Source organism: Bombus affinis, unplaced genomic scaffold (assembly GCF_024516045.1).
Source record: "Bombus affinis isolate iyBomAffi1 unplaced genomic scaffold, iyBomAffi1.2 ctg00000080.1, whole genome shotgun sequence".
Classification (NCBI taxonomy): Eukaryota; Metazoa; Arthropoda; class Insecta; order Hymenoptera; family Apidae; genus Bombus; species Bombus affinis.
This window is the reverse complement of record NW_026108828.1, coordinates 830,306-847,371: the sequence shown is the minus strand read 5'-3', so window position 1 is coordinate 847,371 and position 17,066 is coordinate 830,306. Positions and strand designations below refer to the sequence as shown.

Sequence of the window (17,066 nt, the reverse complement as noted above, 5' to 3'; positions counted from 1 at the left end):
TCCAGAGAATGAGCTTCGTTCTAAAACAAATCAAATAACATATATTTAAGTATTTAACTGTTATTTAATATTCCTAATATTCAAAATAATATTTAACATTTCTATATTATTAATATAGATGAGAAGTCGATAAGATAGTTTACAATCATTAAGTACAGTATCGCAGATCCACCATCAGAGGTCAGTAATATTAAAATAAAATTCATGTTGGATTAAAAGTGTGGTTAAGTTGGGGCTAACCCCAAATTTGCAAATTTTGACCTAAGTCAAAAAGTGGCCATTTTTGCACCTCCTCGCGAACGAAAAATTCTTGTGCGACGTTTAAGAGAATTTATCAAAAAAAAAAACAAAGAATTATTAGCATTTATACGAAATGTGACATGGAAGTTGAAAAAGATGAGTGTATAGATGAAAAAATTAAGCAGAGGTAAAACTTACGCGCTACACTTGATCTTCATTTTCTTTAAATTTTGATCCAGCTGATAAATCAGTAATTAAACCAAAGGAACTAAGTTTGAAATCAAGCGAATCTGAAATACTATCAGACTGTTGCTACTGGAGAACAATAGCCATCTTGTACTTCGTACTTGCTCGATTCCAAACTCTAATCGATATACCAACAGAATTTACCAGCAAAATAATTATTCAGAGATTCTGTCGGTAAAACAATTGAAGTTTAAAATCGAACGAATCCGAATTACTGCGAGATCGTTGGTGACTATTGTTCTCGTAGCAACAAACTGATGGTACTTCAGATTCGTTTGATTTCAAACTACAATTGATTTATCAATAGAGTTGTCGAAGAATTATTTTGTCGATATCGGTGTAGAACAATAGTCAACAACGATCTCGCTGTACTTCATATTTCCTCTATTACAAACGTCGATTCATTTACCAGCAGAGCATCTGAAGAATTATTTCACATGGATCATGTAGAAAAAAAACGAACACGAAAATGGAACTGTAATAACATTTTTTATTCCTTGCTGAGAGCCGTTCTTAAACATTTTTCCCTTCGCAAGAAGATCGGAAAATAACCACTTTTGACGCTCTGTTTTCATCCCATATGAATTTTATCTTTAATATTACCGATTGATAATAATGTCACTGCGATATTGTCCGCAATGATTGCAAATTATCTTCTCCACGTTTCACCTATATCGATAATACAGAATATCAAACAACAATTATTTAATTTCACGTTGTTGTTGACTTTATTAATTTTTACGATAAAGTGCATTCTCTGGAAGAGATTTTACGATTTACGATTTTCTTTTTCATTCCCCCTTTCACCTACGATGGCTCTTAAACAAGAAACGATATCGTAACGAGAAATACAACTTACCTGAGCGTCCACTTTGGTTCCACTAGTGTTGTCCCATACGACTTTGTGTTTGACCTCGCTATTAGGGGACTTTTTACCCAACGTTTCCTTCACCGCCTTCACTACCTTCGATTTATCGAACTTGAGACTTAAACTGGCCGTTACTAAATCTTCCGGCTTCTTCGACATCGGTTGGTGTCTCTTCGTGAACCAATTCGACGGTGCCATAAAGGTCGAAATAGCGGCTTTCGAGGATCCGCTAAGCTTACTTTTAGCTCCGTGCAATGTCGACACGTCGAAGCTGTTGGAACGGAAGCTCTTCGATCGACTTCCTTTCTGTTCGGTCGTTTTTCCGGGCCAGTTTGAAGAAATTCCCTTCAGATCTCCGGTTACCGTTATCCACTTCATATATAGAGTTTGAAATCTTTCTCAAAATTTTGAAAGGTCCTTTCCTAATTTCTTCCAGCTTATTTCTATTCATTCTGTTTCCGTTGTGGGTGAAGACCGTATCACCAATTTTAAACTCGTGTTCTCGTCTTTTTTTGTCATATTTTTGTTTGTTGATTTCGAAATTTCTTGCTGAGATTTTAAATGCTTCTTCTCTGTCTCTTTTTAAGTTTATCTTCTTCTCTGTTATTCCCTTAGAGATGATTTCGATCATTTTCCCATACAGTAAGTGATTTGGGGCAAATCCCGTTACACTGTGTCTGGTGTGATTGTATTCTTCTACGCTTTTTTCTGCGATCTTTGTCCAGTTTCTTTTTTTTTTCGAATTGATCTTGCATCTGATTCTGTTTACTAATGTTTGATTTACCCTCTCGTTTAGTCCATTGGAGGATGGACAGTCTGTCGAGGTGAAAATTAATTTAATGTTTTTCTCTCTCGCGTACTCTTGAATTTCCTTGGATGTCATCGCTGGGTATCGGTCTGCAAGGATAATTTTTATGGAGTCAGTTTCTCCTGTCGAGTTTATAAGTTTTATGATATCTTCCGCGCGTTGTGTTTTCGATGTGGACATAAAAACAGCCCTTGAAAAGTGATTTATGAGTATATGCATATACTTCTTTGGTGAGTTGTTGTTGGAAAAACCTCGGACCGTATCGAATGACATTATTTCAAACGGTTTCCTCGCTGTTCCTAGTCTCCACATAAGCCCGATCGGTCTTCTCGTTCTGCTTTTATTCCTAATGCAGGTTTCGCATTGTTTGCAGAATTTGTCGACAATTCGGTCCATATTTTTGAAATAATAAAAGGGTCGGATTTTTTTCAATATGTGATTCCTTCCAACATGGCCAAAGAAATCATGCACCGTCTTTATGATATGCTCGCCTAAACTAAACTCTTGTGAGACGAATATACGTTGGCGTCCTTTAATATTTTTAAAAAAAATCTCTGATTTTTTTATAAGGTCTTTCGTATTTTTAATATCTTCTCTGTTTTCTTTCTGATCTCGGATTATGTCTTGTTTTTTTATAATATTCGCTACTTTCAAAACCTCTTCTTCGTTCTCAAAACTTTCTAAGACGGGGTTCCTGGATAGTGCGACTGCCTCTATGTTGTGTTTTCCTGGTGAGTAGATGATTTTGAAGTCGTACTGCGATAAGTAGTGCATCAGGTCTCCTAAAGTTTCATCGGTTCTTGCTTTGATTCTCATTGATTCCAACGGTTTATGGTCTGAAAGGACAGTGAAGTATCTACCGATTAACCAATGCTGCCAGTACTGAATCGCCTCTTTGACCAGAACGCCGAATTAATGTCAAACGTTGAGAAGAAATGGCAATTTCCCGCTTTGACTATGATATCTTCAATTCTTGGGAATGGTTGTGGTTCCGGAACTACAATTTTGTTTATCTCTCTGAAATCAATACATAGTCTATCTCTACGATTCGACTCTTTTTTAAAGGCTAGTGTCACTGGTGCTGCAAATGGTGAACTTGATTCCTCTATGAGATCGTGTTCTAGTAGTTTCGTAATCTGGAATTCTATTTCTCTCTGATCTGGAATGCTACATCTGTATGGTTTCTTTGATATGTATTTATTTTCGATTAGCTTAATAGAAGCTTCTTGTGATTTCCTGGTTCCCACATTGTGTTTAGCAAATACATCTCTCTATAAGTTGGCTTACCTCTATTTTTTGTAGGTTATTTAGGTGTTCTAGGTTGTCCATAGGCTTACCCGTCTCCTTGTGTTCGGTAACGTTTACCTTTCTTCTCTGGTTATTTCTTCTTTCTTCTTTTCTATTAAATATTACTTCCTCTTTGTCGTCTACTTTTTGGCTAACCCTCAAATTCTCGTCTTGTCTTAGTTTGAATTCCCTTATGGCGTCCAGCCCTAAGATGAGATCATATGTGAAGTTATTATTGCGTACTATATACACATCTATCTCTTTCTCTATCTTGTTTATCCTCATTTTTAGTCTTGCCCGGCTACTCGTGAAGTCTTCCCCATTGATGGTTTTGAACATGCTCTTGTCTTCTTTTATCTGATCAATGATCCTTTGATCGATAAAACTTGCATTCGCTCCCGTAAACACCTTTAATCTCTTTTTGATCGTTGACTTTAACTCGCAGTTTTATCAATGGTTCGTACTTCTCCGGGCATTTTAGTGTTTTTCTTCCTTCCCATCCGATGTTCCTGCTATTTCATTTTCTGATGTGAGCGCCTCCAGTGAATTTATTTGTTTGGGTTTCTTCTGGGGGTTTCTGTCTCTATTTCTACATAATTCCACTGGGTGGAATCGGCCCGGGAAGTTCAGTGCTTCACAGATTGTGCACGGTTTTTTTTTTGAATGGTGGATTTACCTTTCTAACCATGTCTATCTTTCTTTCTTGTGTTTCTTTCCTTTTTCTCCAGTCTTCATATTGTCCCAAAATTCCTATTAGGTCATTTGTTGTCTGTATATTATCGCTTTCGATTTTGTCTTGGACTTCGATAGGTAATCCAATGACAATCAGGTGTATCCTCACCTCTTCATCCATTTCCCTTTTTACTTCCAATATTAGTCGTTCTTTCTCTATTGCATATTCTACGAACGAACCTGAAAGGTATTTAAAGTTGTAAGCATATCGTATTGCAGGCCAACCTTTATTCTTAAAGGCGTTGAGAAATGCTTCTTTCCAATCTTCCCAGTTGTGTCCTCCAGCTTTCAGTAGATTTGTTTGGTACCACCTTTTTGCTGTTTTTCCTAGGTACTTTCTCAAACCTTTGACTTTTCCTCATCGCTTTTTATTTTGTATTTTTTGCATTCCTCTTCATACTCTGATATTCAGTTTGTGGCTTTCTGAGTTCCTTCTAATCGTTCTATATTGTTGTTTGTTTCAACTATTTCCCTCTTATCTCGTCTTTAAAGGGTCTCTAGAAGTTTTTCCATTTCCACGTTGAGTTCCTCGATTTCCGTCTTTGTTTTTCTTGTGGGTGTTCTTTATGCTTCCTCTAAGACAATGTCTCGGAAAACGAAGTTTGAATCCGTATCGGTATCAGTGCTGCTGTCTCATCGTCTATTGTGAATTTAATATTTCCATATTGGCCTACCTTGGTTGGGATCGATGCTGAAGTCTGAAAATCGAGTTTTTTTTATTATGAAATGATTTGATAAAATACAAAAATGAACAACAATTAATATGCGTCTATAACAATCAATAACGATGATTATCTAAACGGGAAATTATAAGTCTTTGGTGCAATGTTTACCTGAAAATCGAGAATCGATTCCCCGCATACTTTGTTTTTTAATAATTTGTTATATATTATTATTTTTTTACAGTTGACGTTTGAAAACGATGAACGTTTTTGATATTAATTAATGAAGCTTCGCATTATGCAGCTGTATCGATTATATTAAATATATATGTTTTGAATAAATAGAATTAAAAAGTGAGAAGAAATTAAGAAATAAGAAATTAATCAAACTTACGAAAAAAGATCAATGTCTCTGTTAAATTATATACGTTGTTTATATTAAATAATATTACACCTGTATTGTTGATAGAATTTGTTTACTACACACACATATATATATATATGTAGTATCGTGGGCAAAAGGCCTAAGATATCTGCCGAATCGTAAACAATGTCGCGAGAGCCGCGGCATCGTCGGGTACATCAATGTGTCGTCGATCCTTTTTAAGTGGATAGTTTCGTGGAAAGAGCGCGCGTGACCCTGGCCACGGGCGTTTCGGGACGTGTCTCGAACGGCGGGAAAAGACAAAGAGACGTTAAAGTGAGTATTAGTTGAGAAGCCGGAGAGAACGGATGCAAAAGGTGTGCAGAGTGTGAATTGAGAAGCGAGAGCGAGCGAGTGTAGAAGCCGAAGAGTGTGAATCGGGAAGTCGAAAGCCGCGTCTGAAAATAAGACGTACGACAGCATTGTAATTATTTCGTTGCTTCGAATATTATTAATTAAATCAAAACATCATTACTTGTCCTTTCCTCTAAGACCCATTAAGATACTACATAATTTTGGGGGCTCAGCCGGGATCTAGAGCGCTAAGTGGCAAGTGAAAGTGATATTTCGGAACGATGAGTAACTACATTGCAGGAGAAGCATATTTGACTGACGAGCAGGTGGCTCAGATGCGAATACCTGAGTTAAAAGACGAGCTGAGAAAACGACGGCTGAGATTAACGGGTAGAATGCGCGAGCTGGTAGCGCGATTGCTGGCTGCGGTACGTTTAGATCGGTAACATGGTGCACGAGAAGAAGACGATGATGACGACGATGTTTTAGAAGACGACGACGACGACGAGATGGGCGTGATTGGGGACCGTTTAGACGGCAACGGTCCAGGGAATCACGATCTCAGTAGTCAAGACGGCGGAGTTCGGGTGACTCCAGTGGTAAGACGACGAGGGCAAGACGAGCCTAAGTGCACGGTGTTAACGTTTGAAGACGTAAAAGACTCGTTAGGAAAATTCAGCGGAGATGACCTACCGAATGTGAGCCAATGGATAAGGGATTTCGAGGAAATGGCGGAAGTGTGTGGCTGGTCGGACATCCACATGGTGGTTTTCGCCAGGAAGCTTCTCACAGGCTCTGCTCAAGCTTTCGCACGCCAAGAACGATGCACGAAGTCCTGGGCGAAGTTTAAAAAGGCGTTGGTAGATGAATTCCCAGACATAGTGAGTGACCGGGAGGTACATCAAGAATTAGCACATAGAACGAAAAGAACAGACGAGAGTCTGCTTCAGTATATGTATAATATGCGTGAGATTGCGGGACAAGGAAGAGTCGATACACAGTCGGTAATCGACTATATTATCCAGGGTATTCCCGATGAGGTCGCGAATAAAGCCATACTATACGGGGCCAGGAATATGCAGCAGCTGAAGGAACGCTTCAAGCGGTATGAAGCGATGAAAAGTGAGATGAGGACGAAAACAAAATTTGGGGAATGCAAGGACGATGAAGCGGAACGATCAGCAATACGGAAGCAGTCGAGGCAAACGAGCAGTGATCCCAAAAGGTGCTTCAATTGCGGCGGTGACGATCACTTAAGTGTTACGTGTCCAAAGAAAGAGAAAGGTGTGAAGTGCTTTAGCTGCAACGAATTTGGACATGTTGCGGCGAAGTGTACTACACGACCAAAGGAGACTTACGTCATCTCGAGGCCCGAGAAGAAGGAGTACGTGAAAGAAGTGTCGATAGATGACTGTAAGATTACATCGTTAGTAGATACGGGTAGTGATCTCACGTTCATACGATCAGACGCGTATGCGAGGTTAGGATCACCACCGCTAGGAAATTGTAAACTTAAGTTTGATGGTTTGGGTTCCGCTGACAATGAGACCTCGGGTGAATTTACGAAGGTAATGACGGCCGACGGGCAGGCTGACGGTCACGAAGACGCGTCGGATATATTGAGGGTCAACGTGATAGAACAGTTTGACGAGATAGATGTAGCGCACATAGAGGAACCTCACTACCGTGAAGCGATTCGCGATATCTTTAGGGGGTATAAGCCAGAGAAGACGCGGGATGTCGGGATAACCGCGAAAATCGTGTTGAAAAGCGACAAACCCGTAGTACAAAGACCGCGAAGACTGGCGCCGTCTGAGAAAAGAGAAATAGACGACTTGGTGAAGTTGCGAAAAAACGAAGGCGATTTTAAGTGTCAGGTATGTCATAGGCCGGGCAAAAATATGGAGTACGCGGATACCCCGAGTAGAAATTCACTGTCGGGTGCTGTGTATGTGGCTGAGTGTGAGGACGGGCTGATTGCACGGTTGAGAAGCGCACAGAAGAAAGGCATTGAAGTCCGTAAGATTTTAGATGCCGCAACGTGTAGTCAGGCCGATAGATATGTAACCAGAAGATTAATCGACGAAGAGTGGGGCGTGAATTTCGAAAAACAGCGTCGTGAGTTACGTGAGGACGCGAAAAGGAAGATCGCTGCGACGCAAGAAGAAAACAAAAGGAATTTCGACAAAAGACGGAAGAGTGCGAAGCAGTACCTAAGGGGAGATCTGGTAGCCATTAAGAGAACTCAATTTAGCCCAGGTTTAAAATTCGGGGGCAAATTTTTAGGTCCGTACCGGGTATTGCGAACAATGTGGAATGACCGATACATGGTGGAGAAAGTAGGGGAGCATGAGGGGCCTACGCACACGTCGGCGACCGCCGACTTCATGAAGCCTTGGGTCCTCAACGCCGAAGACGACGCATCCGACGATAGCGAAATTGAAGACCACATCTGAGGGCAGATGTTATTGCAGGATGGCCGAATGTAGTATCGTGGGCAAAAGGCCTAAGATATCTGCCGAATCGTAAATAATGTCGCGAGAGCCGCGGCATCGTCGAGTACATCAATGTGTCGTCGATCCTTTTTAAGTGGATAGTTTCGTGGAAAGGGCCCGCGTGACCCTGGCCATGGGCGTTTCGGGACACGTGTCTCGAACGGCGGGAAAAGACAAAGAGACGTTAAAGTGAGTATTAGTTGAGAAGCCGGAGAGAACGGATGCAAAAGGTGTGCAGAGTGTGAATTGAGAAGCGAGAGCGAGCGAGTGTAGAAGCCGAAGAGTGTGAATCGGGAAGTCGAAAGCCGCGTCTGAAAATAAGACGTACGACAGCATTGTAATTATTTCGTTGCTTCGAATATTATTAATTAAATCAAAACATCATTACTTGTCCTTTCCTCTAAGACCCATTAAGATACTACATATATATATATATATATATATATATATATATATAAATTATATATAATAACAATTGTACAGTGTATAAGTATAGCAAATGAAGATACAGTGTAGCCTGAAAAGTAGTATTAGACAGTAACTAGTCAGACGCGAGTGTTTCAATGATCGTTCGATGTTTCTTATTACTAAGGTGGATAGTTTCATAAATTTTTCCAAAGTAAATTAATATTTCTTTGTTATTTAGTAAAAAAATGGATCAGTGTTCCATCAATGATTAAGGAAAAGAATTAAATATTAATAAATTATGATATAAAAAGGAAGCTAAAAAGCTAAAAAGGAATAAATTATGGGAAAGGAAATAAATTATGATATATATTAAATTAATTAAGAGTTAATTATTGTACTTTAATTACGATATGTAAAATAACGAATTAAAATTCACAATTTGTCCAATTTGGACATTTGGTAGAATTTTTTAACGGTTAAATTAGCATGTTGGTGGCTACCCCCAGCGGGGTACCATCCTCGTGTTTGTTAGGTTATGTCCTTTATAAGGTCTGCTGGGTGCTTCCTTTTTAGCTTTTTAGCTTCCTTTTTATATCATAATTTATTAATATTTAATTCTTTTCCTTAATCATTGATGGAACACTGATCCATTTTTTTACTAAATAACAAAGAAATATTAATTTACTTTGGAAAAATTTATGAAACTATCCACCTTAGTAATAAGAAACATCGAACGATCATTGAAACACTCGCGTCTGACTAGTTACTGTCTAATACTACTTTTCAGGCTACACTGTATCTTCATTTGCTATACTTATACACTGTACAATTGTTATTATATATAATTTATATATATATATATATATGTAGTATCTTAATGGGTCTTAGAGGAAAGGACAAGTAATGATGTTTTGATTTAATTAATAATATTCGAAGCAACGAAATAATTACAATGCTGTCGTACGTCTTATTTTCAGACGCGGCTTTCGACTTCCCGATTCACACTCTTCGGCTTCTACACTCGCTCGCTCTCGCTTCTCAATTCACACTCTGCACACCTTTTGCATCCGTTCTCTCCGGCTTCTCAACTAATACTCACTTTAACGTCTCTTTGTCTTTTCCCGCCGTTCGAGACACGTGTCCCGAAACGCCCATGGCCAGGGTCACGCGGGCCCTTTCCACGAAACTATCCACTTAAAAAGGATCGACGACACATTGATGTACTCGACGATGCCGCGGCTCTCGCGACATTATTTACGATTCGGCAGATATCTTAGGCCTTTTGCCCACGATACTACATTCGGCCATCCTGCAATAACATCTGCCCTCAGATGTGGTCTTCAATTTCGCTATCGTCGGATGCGTCGTCTTCGGCGTTGAGGACCCAAGGCTTCATGAAGTCGGCGGTCGCCGACGTGTGCGTAGGCCCCTCATGCTCCCCTACTTTCTCCACCATGTATCGGTCATTCCACATTGTTCGCAATACCCGGTACGGACCTAAAAATTTGCCCCCGAATTTTAAACCTGGGCCAAATTGAGTTCTCTTAATGGCTACCAGATCTCCCCTTAGGTACTGCTTCGCACTCTTCCGTCTTTTGTCGAAATTCCTTTTGTTTTCTTCTTGCGTCGCAGCGATCTTCCTTTTCGCGTCCTCACGTAACTCACGACGCTGTTTTTCGAAATTCACGCCCCACTCTTCGTCGATTAATCTTCTGGTTACATATCTATCGGCCTGACTACACGTTGCGGCATCTAAAATCTTACGGACTTCAATGCCCTTCTTCTGTGCGCTTCTCAACCGTGCAATCAGCCCGTCCTCACACTCAGCCACATACACAGCACCCGGCAGTGAATTTCTACTCGGGGTATCCGCGTACTCCATATTTTTGCCCGGCCTATGACATACCTGACACTTAAAATCGCCTTCGTTTTTTCGCAACTTCACCAAGTCGTCTATTTCTCTTTTCTCAGACGGCGCCAGTCTTCGCGGTCTTTGTACTACGGGTTTGTCGCTTTTCAACACGATTTTCGCGGTTATCCCGACATCCCGCGTCTTCTCTGGCTTATACCCCCTAAAGATATCGCGAATCGCTTCACGGTAGTGAGGTTCCTCTATGTGCGCTACATCTATCGCGTCAAACTGTTCTATCACGTTGACCCTCAATATATCCGACGCGTCTTCGTGACCGTCAGCCTGCCCGTCGGCCGTCATTACCTTCGTAAATTCACCCGAGGTCTCATTGTCAGCGGAACCCAAACCATCAAACTTAAGTTTACAATTTCCTAGCGGTGGTGATCCTAACCTCGCATACTCGTCTGATCGTATGAACGTGAGATCACTACCCGTATCTACTAACGATGTAATCTTACAGTCATCTATCGACACTTCTTTCACGTACTCCTTCTTCTCGGGCCTCGAGATGACGTAAGTCTCCTTTGGTCGTGTAGTACACTTCGCCGCAACATGTCCAAATTCGTTGCAGCTAAAGCACTTCACACCTTTCTCTTTCTTTGGACACGTAACACTTAAGTGATCGTCACCGCCGCAATTGAAGCACCATTTGGGATCACTGCTCGTTTGCCTCGATTGCTTCCGTATTGCTGATCGTTCCGCTTCATCGTCCTTGCATTCCCCAAATTTTGTTTTCGTCCTCATCTCACTTTTCATCGCTTCATACCGCTTGAAGCGTTCCTTCAGCTGCTGCATATTCCTGGCCCCGTATAGTATGGCTTTATTCGCGACCTCATCGGGAATACCCTGGATAATATAGTTGATTACCGACTGTGTATCGACTCTTCCTTGTCCCGCAATCTCACGCATATTATACATATACTGAAGCAGACTCTCGTCTGTTCTTTTCGTTCTATGTGCTAATTCTTGATGTACCTCCCGGTCACTCACTATGTCTGGGAATTCATCTACCAACGCCTTTTTAAACTTCGCCCAGGACTTCGTGCATCGTTCTTGGCGTGCGAAAGCTTGAGCAGAGCCTGTGAGAAGCTTCCTGGCGAAAACCACCATGTGGATGTCCGACCAGCCACACACTTCCGCCATTTCCTCGAAATCCCTTATCCATTGGCTCACATTCGGTAGGTCATCTCCGCTGAATTTTCCTAACGAGTCTTTTACGTCTTCAAACGTTAACACCGTGCACTTAGGCTCGTCTTGCCCTCGTCGTCTTACCACTGGAGTCACCCGAACTCCGCCGTCTTGACTACTGAGATCGTGATTCCCTGGACCGTTGCCGTCTAAACGGTCCCCAATCACGCCCATCTCATCGTCGTCGTCGTCTTCTAAAACATCGTCGTCATCGTCGTCTTCTTCTCGTGCACCATGTTACCGATCTAAACGTACCGCAGCCAGCAATCGCGCTACCAGCTCGCGCTTTCTACCCGTTAATCTCAGCCGTCGTTTTCTCAGCTCGTCTTTTAACTCAGGTATTCGCATCTGAGCCACCTGCTCGTCAGTCAAATATGCTTCTCCTGCAATGTAGTTACTCATCGTTCCGAAATATCACTTTCACTTGTCACTTAGCGCTCTAGATCCCGGCTGAGCCCCCAAAATTATGTAATATCTTAATGGGTCTTAGAGGAAAGGACAAGTAATGATGTTTTGATTTAATTAATAATATTCGAAGCAACGAAATAATTACAATGCTGTCGTACGTCTTATTTTCAGACGCGGCTTTCGACTTCCCGATTCACACTCTTCGGCTTCTACACTCGCTCGCTCTCGCTTCTCAATTCACACTCTGCACACATTTTGCATCCGTTCTCTCCGGCTTCTCAACTAATACTCACTTTAACGTCTCTTTGTCTTTTCCCGCCGTTCGAGACACGTGTCCCGAAACGCCCGTGGCCAGGGTCACGCGGGCCCTTTCCACGAAACTATCCACTTAAAAAGGATCGACGACACATTGATGTACCCGACGATGCCGCGGCTCTCGCGACATTGTTTACTATTCTGCAGATATCTTAGGCCTTTTGCCCACGATACTACATATATATATATATGTGTGTGTAGTAAACAAATTCTATCAACAATACAGGAGTAATATTATTTAATATAAACAACGTATATAATTTAACAGAGACATTGATCTTTTTTCGTAAGTTTGATTAATTTCTTATTTCTTAATTTCTTCTCACTTTTTAATTCTATTTATTCAAAACATATATATTTGTCGGAGATGGAAAAACACCGGAACCTCTCCTTGGATTCTTGGAATACCGTAATGTCGTAATTTAGATTAAACAAATGTTGCTCCGATTGTTCGAGGTTTATGATAGTGAGCTTGGGCTCGAGGCGACAACCAGTCGCCGAACGTAGCCGCGGTCAAGGGATGAACGTTTTATCTAACAAAGGCACAGAGTAACTCTATACCTCTCCTTTAAAGAAATAGCCGTAGCGACACGTGGCAGTAAATATTTCAAAGGTTTCTGTTCCGTGGCTCGCCACACGCAGATCCTATCCTTCGGGTAAGATGATCTCCAGATGTCAATATACCTCCGCAGTATGTTTAGCTAACTTGAGGACCCGCAATAAATCTTAAGATTTAGTCAAGCAAAGTTCTTCATTTAGACAAACAGTCCTTGTTGCAACTACGGGACGATAGGAGAAGCCTATCTTCCACGAACGATGCCCCCGTCAACAACCTCCCCTCAAGGGCGGCCAGCATCTCTTTCAAAACGCCGATATGGAGATCGACCAATTAGCAACAGCGCTAATTTCCCTCACCTTTGGAACGAAAGCTTTCTTTGACGAATCCGAGGATCTCATGTCCTTAGACCCACCCATTATAGTTTTCCTCGACGGCATCGTCGAGACGGAGAGTTACTATCCGGTACGATCTCGACGACGATTCAAGTAACTCTCGGATACATAGTGATGGCCCCATGCATTAACATTGAGTACAACTTAGACGCTAAAGAAGAGTAGAGTTCGTCATCCCGTTGACCGTGGATTCGTTATTGAGCCTAAGATCATTGTCATTAGCTTCTCGAGTATCAAATTATCGCGATTACTTGTCCAATTCCAACATGGTCATGTTTGCACTAGTAAATATCTCCTCTATTGCATAGTGATCACGTCTAGTGTCAATAGGGATTCGTTTACGCCCTTAACCCTAACTCTAATCGTAACGCCAACCCGACATCAGAAGTGGGATCAGTGCCGATTATAACAGTGCTAGAACTTACGACCATCGTGCGCGAGTAACCCAGTCGCTAGTGCAGAATCGAGTGTGAAACCGGAATCGAGTGAAAATGGAAAAACTTCTAGAGACCCTTTAAAGACGAGATAAGAGGGAAATAGTTGAAACAAACAACAATATAGAACGATTAGAAGGAACTCAGAAAGCCACAAACTGGATATCAGAGTATGAAGAGGAATGCAAAAAATACAAAATAAAAAGCGATGAGGAAAAGTCAAAGGTTTGAGAAAGTACCTAGGAAAAACAGCAAAAAGGTGGTACCAAACAAATCTACTGAAAGCTGGAGGACACAACTGGGAAGATTGGAAAGAAGCATTTCTCAACGCCTTTAAGAATAAAGGTTGGCCTGCAATACGATATGCTTACAACTTTAAATACCTTTCAGGTTCGTTCGTAGAATATGCAATAGAGAAAGAACGACTAATATTGGAAGTAAAAAGGGAAATGGATGAAGAGGTGAGGATACACCTGATTGTCATTGGATTACCTATCGAAGTCCAAGACAAAATCGAAAGCGATAATATACAGACAACAAATGACCTAATAGGAATTTTGGGACAATATGAAGACTGGAGAAAAAGGAAAGAAACACAAGAAAGAAAGATAGACATGGTTAGAAAGGTAAATCCACCATTCAAAAAAAAAACCGTGCACAATCTGTGAAGCACTGAACTTCCCGGGCCGATTCCACCCAGTGGAATTATGTAGAAATAGAGACAGAAACCCCCAGAAGAAACCCAAACAAATAAATTCACTGGAGGCGCTCACATCAGAAAATGAAATAGCAGGAACATCGGATGGGAAGGAAGAAAAACACTAAAATGCCCGGAGAAGTACGAATCTTTTTCTTTAAATATATTATGCAAACGTTGAACAAAGTTATGTTTTGTTAAGCTAACAGGATACACTAAAAATACATTATCACATACATTATCCAGTTCGTTCGTGAGTGCCGAGGCGTGCAGACGTGTGTCCAGTGCCCGGCAATGTTCACAAAGCAGCACGTGAGCATCCAGTTGCTGCTGAGTGCCGAGACGTGCAGACGTGTGTCCAGTGCCCTGTGAAGTTCACAAAACTCCACGTGACGCCCATCTGTCGAAAGCGAATCCAACTAACCTAGCCAGGGGTTAACAGCCTCTCGACTAGTTCTTTCACACTGAATTAACTAGCTCGATGATGGCTCTATCATTCCCAACAGGCTCCCCGGAGCTAAATTATAACACCGCCATTTTTCCTCCCCCGTGGCAAGAGGGCAACACATCTATCCTGGTAAACGACCATCACACGAAAAAACGAAAGCTCGAACCAACCAAGACAAATGTAAACAAGAGTCAAACTAAACCATCAGCCAGCCAGGTGACCACCTACAATAGATTTTCAATACTGGAGTCCACGGAAGACTCCATGATTACAACCGAAAAGGTAAATAATCTCCATACTCAAAGAATTCCCCCTCCCCCACCGATATTCATTAACGACGTAATCGACATACAGTCAATGATTAAGACTATCGAAAAAGACATCAGCAAAGAGGACTACAAGTTAAAGATTAACAACAACCACGTGAAAATACTGCCGACCCACCCAAACGCCTATAGAAAGTTAACCAAGCTATTAAAAACGTTAAACGCTAAATTCCACACATACCAGCTCAAACAAGAAAGACCATTTCGAGTGGTGCTACGCAACATCCACCACTCAGTCGATCTAGACGAACTAAAGTGCGAACTGTTAAATCACGGCCACGAAGTAACTAACATCAGCAACATTAGGCATAGAATCACAAAAAACCCACTATCCTTATTTTTTATAGACTTAAAACAAAAAACAAACAACAAAGAAATCTACAACATCAATCGGCTGATGAACTCCATAGTTAAGTTCGAGCCACCTCTTGTAAAGAAAGAAATAATACAATGCAAAAGGTGCCAAAGGTACGGCCACACGCAGAAATACTGCAATCACAACTTCCGGTGCGTAAAATGTGCAGGTAATCACCGCACTGACCAATGCACTAAATCCCCGGAAACCCCCGCCAAGTGTATCCACTGTCAAGGAGAGCATCCTGCGAACTACAAAGGATGCTCAGCCTACAAAACACTACATAATATAAAGTATCCAAAACTGAGACCCAAGGACATAACCATACAAGAACCTAAACCCCAAAAACTCACCACACCAACAGTATCCTATGCGCAGGCAACGCAAGGAAACGTAAACAACTCGAAAACACACAGTGTACACACAGAAAATAGAATTCCCACCCCACAAAGCACAGACAACTTTACCAGACTCGAAAAACTTATCGAGAAGCAAACTGAGCAAATTAACAACTTGCTGTCACTACTCACACTCTTCATGGACAAATTCATACGCACAGAAGCAAAATAAAACCAATGCGAATAGCTCTGTGGAACGCCAACGGTCTAGCTCAGCACAAATTTGAACTAGAACTATTCTTAAAACAACAGCAAATCGATGTGATGCTCATATGCGAAACCCACTTCACCGACAAAAACTACCTCAAAATATACGTCTACAACTTCTACCACACCCAACACCCCAGCGGAAAGGCCCACGGCGGCACCGAAATCATAATCAAATCAAACATCAAGCACTACGAACTTCAACCATTCCAGAAAGACTACCTCCAAGCAACAAACGTAGCAATAGAAGACTGTCATGGTACAATCACCACTTCAGCTGTATACTGCCCTCCCAGACACTCCATCGCCAAAGAAGACTTTGACCACTTCCTGGACACCCTGGGCAACAGATACATAGCCGGAGGAGACTACAACGCTAAACACACCCAATGGGGTAGCAGACTGGTTACAGTAAGAGGCAAAAACCTCCTCAACAGCATAATAACCAACAACCTCAACTACCTTACCACATACGAACCCACACACTGGCCCACCGACACAAACAAAATACCCGATCTCCTTGATTTCTTCATAACTAAAAATATCTCGTCAAGACACGTCCAAATCAATTCCTCGGCTGATCTCTCCTCTGATCATTCCCTCGTGATAGTAACAGTCAGTTCAACTATCATCGAGAATACACCTAATGGCTCCATTCATAACCAACACACCAACTGGCAGCTCTTTAGAGAAGTCTTTACCCACACAACTTCAGCCTCATCCTCACTAAAAACCAATGATGAAATCGAAGCAGCCACGGAATACCTAAATGCGAGCATAATAAACGCTATCCGCGTCTCCACACCGGCAAATACGAGAACGGAATGTAGCATTAACTTGGTACATAAAATCCCACCCCACTTTGTCTCCAGCATATTGCTTGTACGGTTCTGCAACCATGTAACATTTGCCCCTAATGCGATACAAGTATGAGAGGAGCTTCGGTATGTTGCAGCCTAAGTA

General features: G+C 41.5%; 1 long non-coding RNA gene across 1 annotated transcript in view; it reads right to left on the bottom strand.

Moving 5' to 3' along the window:
* Positions 1–4,238: 4,238 nt before the first annotated feature.
* LOC126927257 (uncharacterized) overlaps positions 4,239–17,066 on the bottom strand; it is a 48,987-nt gene continuing 36,159 nt past the window's right edge. Inside the window, exon 2 of the long non-coding RNA XR_007715329.1 lies at positions 4,239–5,014. This is a non-coding gene — a long non-coding RNA (uncharacterized LOC126927257). The remainder of the gene's footprint in view (positions 5,015–17,066) is intronic.